Source organism: Herpailurus yagouaroundi, unplaced genomic scaffold (assembly GCF_014898765.1).
Source record: "Herpailurus yagouaroundi ecotype Mexico unplaced genomic scaffold, PumYag 165, whole genome shotgun sequence".
NCBI lineage: Eukaryota > Metazoa > Chordata > Mammalia > Carnivora > Felidae > Herpailurus > Herpailurus yagouaroundi.
In genome coordinates, this window is record NW_024412406.1 from 8,892,618 (window position 1) to 8,897,290 (window position 4,673).

General features: G+C 36.0%; 1 pseudogene; it reads right to left on the bottom strand.

Annotated features, from left to right (window-relative positions):
* Positions 1 to 1,186: 1,186 nt before the first annotated feature.
* LOC121038326 (60S ribosomal protein L23a-like) lies at positions 1,187 to 1,648 on the bottom strand (annotated as a pseudogene).
* Between the last annotated feature and the right edge of the window lie 3,025 nt (positions 1,649 to 4,673).

Sequence of the window (4,673 nt, forward strand, 5' to 3'; positions counted from 1 at the left end):
TTCATGCAAATTTGTAGCTTGTTTAAGGGGCTTGGGGAACAGTAGTGACAAGATCCTTCTTCCATATTTATGCCAGACCTAAGTCATTAACAAATTCCCAGTGGAACGTTTATAACACATATTTAATCATGATAGAATTCTAAAGCCAATCCAGGGGATGAAAAGGTTCTGTTCTTTTTCCTAAGTCCAAACAAAAATTCTTGGTGTTCTAAAACAAGGGAGCATGTACAGAACTTTGAGGCTGTCAATATGAAGCAGGTGGTTCATGGCTTCTTGTCATTTTGTGTATATCATTTATGCTAATCTTATAATAGGTTTTTTTTTCTTTTAAACCAAGTATAGGGCCCAGTTTAAGATTTAGAACTTACCAATGATGCACAAAGGAAAGGACTCAGTGTTATTTGGTGTTAGTTCTAGCTAGAAGACAGGATCTAGACAGGAAAGAATTGGATAAAGGACTTTTAATACTTCTTTATCTAAGATTTTTGCTGTCAAAATTTTCTGTATATTTTCATTAAAAAAGTCAATTGTGATTTCTGTCTTTATCAGTATTTTCACAGCACGTAAAACAATGTGTCTAGTTTTTAAAGTAATTTTATGTCATTTGCCTCATTGTCTGACCCATTCAATCTGGTTGGGAGAAAGTTTGAGCTATGCATTATCTCAAAGTCGTAGTGATGATCCCGTTAGGTCTTCAGGTGTTTTCTTGAATTTCAGTGATATGTTAAAGATGACCTTGAAGATTCCTTTGAGCACTGAGATTAGGTGATTCTTTAAGCATCGGTTGTTGACTAGAATCAGAGTTTTAAAACTGAAAAGTATTTAAAAATCATCCATTTCATAAGCACCAGAAGGTAACTTCTTGACCATTATTACCGTGTTAAAGGAGGCAGCAGTCTCCACATTAGGTCTCAATATTTAATCAGGTAAATCTTCCCTGGCATGAAAGAACCTGGATTTTGTCTCTGTGTCCCATATGTGAAATTCACATCCAAGGGTTATGTCATGAGGCCTCAGAAAAGGTTCCTCTCAGAATTGTGTTTTGGTTATGCACGAAAATATCTCCAGTTAGCTTGGTGTGTGTGTGTGTGTGTGTGTGTGTGTGTGTGGCAAATATATATATATATATATATATATATATATATATATATATATATATGTTTAGATTTAGCCCATTGGACTCAGTTTAGATGATCTAAATTTTGTTGGCAATACCCAAAGCACCCTAGGCAGGAACCAGTCAAACATATGCCTTCTTCTCATCATCAGGCTTGATCAGGGTGCTGACCTTGACCACATCAATGTCATAGAGCTTCTTCACAGACTGTTTGATCTGGTGCTTGTTGGCTTTGACAATCACAATTAACCCAACTGTGTCGTTGTCTTCTATTTTCTTCATGGCTGACTCTGGTTGACTTCTATTTTCTTCATGGCTGACCTGCTTCCTCTGGGGGCGCTCTTTCCAGGATATAGTATTTGGGTTGCCTTCAGAGGTGCGGTATCTCAGGCTTCGGGAAGGTAGGTGACACACGGATCTTTTTTTTCTGACTCCAGATGCCTTTTGGCACTGCTTTTTCCCCTTCGAAGTTTTTGCTTTGGCTTGGGTTTTGGAAGGGCCAGAGGCTTCCTTCTTCACCTTTGGCACCATCTTCATGAAAGCACCCTTTTATGAAAACGAGGATTGGGTTATGATTTTCAAGAGGTGAGAAGTATAAGAAAGGAGAAAAGTGGTGGTTACAATAGAAATAATTGGATTTTTGCATTGTTGTTATCTGTCCGCAGGGCTCTATAAAGTCTCTTCACTGTATATTTCTTTGAAATGTCTTTTTTACTTACATTTCTATAGTGCAACTTATTTTTTCTGAATTAGGATCACCCACAACTTTTAACAAACCTATTCACTACCACTTTTACAGAAATCACCTCCTTAGTGTAGAGAGATATTGGAGCACTGATCTGGGTGTAGGGTAGGGATAGGATGAGGAGAGAATGATGCTGGAAAGATAGATGCTAGGAGAGAGAGTTGTGAAATTTAAGGTTACTAATGTAAATAACTTCTTAAAGAAGCTCCCATAAATTGGAAAAATAAAATAAAATAATCATTATTGAAATCCTTTTTTTCCCAGTTATCTTGAGGTTAAACATGAAAAATATATTTGTTTTGTAGTGAGAGCAATCTGTGACTTAGGAACATAAATGAGAATTTTTAACTTTGAAATATCTTTAAAAATTCGAACTAATTTGTGCTGGGAGCTTTTAGTTTACTCAATGATCTCATATTCTTTAACTTAAATATCATTTCAAGGAATGTTTCCCCATCTACTCATGGGTCATCTTCTTTCTCTGAAATGTGTGGCACAAAAAGTATAATTTGTAAAATAAGTTTGTACAGAATGGAGACAGAGATAAATGACCTCACAAAAAAGGAAAGAAAAATGCAGGAACCCTGTAGGAATGGGGAGACATTCCTTGAATATGACATTTGAGGGAAAATGGTCCTAGTCATTCATTTTTATATGAATGAAGGGGGTTTGTTTGGTTGGTTTTTGATAGTAAATTTTCAAAAAAATTAAAACTACATCCTAGTCTCTTCAAGGGCTAGATGTAGCATTCATCCTTCACGGGCAGGCTTTGAAATATTCCCATTCATAAAGTTCTCATAGTTTCCTTTTTCCAAAAAGATGTACATTTTCACAAATAACATTTAGGAATCCTTGCCAAACTTTGGAAGTGGTACAGCTGTTGGCGGGGGTGGGGGAGGGGTGGGGAGAAAGCAATGTATCAAAGCCGCTGATCAAGAGTAAATCTCCCTTCTGCAGATTGGACACATTGAAGTGTAAGAATAAATGGGCAGGGCCATAAATACGTAAGAAACCGGGGTCCACAGAATGTGTACTTCTAGTTGTGCTGTTTCTCCATTAACAGCCACACCATATGTCTCAGATTTAGCTGATTTTATTTTCAGAAGATAAAAGGCGCCAAATCATCCACCACACTGGCACCTTTAATGAGCTGGGGTTATTTTGCCTCTTAGCTTAACATGTGAAAACCAATAGGAAAGCACACCCTTTTGCTTTCAGTCAAGTCTGGACACACTGGGAATAGGGATGCAAAGTTTATTTGTGGTCCTATCATATACAATAAAGATCCTGTAATGGTTGTTTTTCTGTCACCTTTGCTTGACCTGAAAAATTTTAATAGGATCTAAAATATCTCATGCTTGACCTATTACTGTCAAATAGCAATCAAGATGCTATGTTTAAAACTGACTTTAAAGTGGAATAACATCACATTTGCTAAGCAATATTGAATGAAATGCAGACTTCTCAGTAATTTCTAGTAAAATCATTGTTAAGCTGTGTAAATACAAGCTTAAAGAATAGAGAATAAGCATAACACGGAGGAGGAAGCTTGACTCTTTACTTTTCATGCAAAGTAATTCAAATCTTTGAAAACTAGTTACCTTCAGACATGTGTTCTTAAATAAATACATAAATAAATAAATACACGTGTATCTATAATATTAACTTAAAATTATATGTTCAAAAATAAAATAAATAAAATAAAATAAAATAAAATAGGGGCACTTGGGTGGCTTAGTAGGTTAAGCGTTTGATTTTGGCTCAAGTCATGATCTCTCAGTTCATGAGTTTGAGCCCGGCGTTGGGCTGTGTTCTGACAGCTCAGAGGCTGGAGCCTCTTTTGATTCTGTCTGCCCCTCTCTCTCTGCCCCTCCTACCACTTGTACTCTCTCTCTCTCTCTCTCAAAAATAAATAAACATTAAAAAAATAAAATAAAATAAAATAAAATGGATAAAATAAAATAAAATAACGTGTTCGCTAATTATCATGTTCAGAGTAAATTCTGAACTATTTTCTGGTACCAAGTAGTTATTTGTAACATTTATAAAATGCCTATCTGAAGAAGATATTTAATAGCAATAAATGATCTAACCAATAGCAAATATCAATATATTTAAAAATAAATTTGGAGAATTATCATGCCATATTTGGTAGGAAGACAGAACATACAGATTTTAAATGTTTAAATCTATTATATTTTATCATTCAAACATTGTCTATGTGACCTATAGTGCACAGACCCTTGATTTTCAGATGCTCTTCGGCTTTTTTCCTTTAATTTGACTGAGGTTATGTAATGCTTGATATTTTGATCGCTCATCTTGTGGAAGACTATGGTTAGCTATAGGTTAATAGAAATAGTGTTACCACGAGTGCATACAGTAAGTTTTGAATCTGCTTATAACGACATGTAAAAGTGCACCCTGCTAGGAACTCTACTATTCACGCTGAGGTTTAAACACTGGAATTGGGTTCCCAGTGGATTTTCACCTTCACAAGTACTTAATGCAGCTTTAGGTGTCTCAGGGGCAAACTGAACTGGCCACTGAATATCCTTTTCAAGGGGAGTTAACAATGGCTTAGTTCTACCTCTCTTGAAATACAGGATTCATGTTTTTCTCTCTTAAAATTTAGTGTTCCTAGAGGCAGTCGGGAACATTAGAGAATGAGACTGTATTTATCCATCCCAAGCTAGGTACAATGCAGGTGAGGGCAATCCAATGTTCCCTGCGGTGCTTTGTCAAAGCTTTTTAACCCTACGCTGAAAGGAGAACCACTTCAGAGTGAGGTTACAATTGAAACTCCAAACC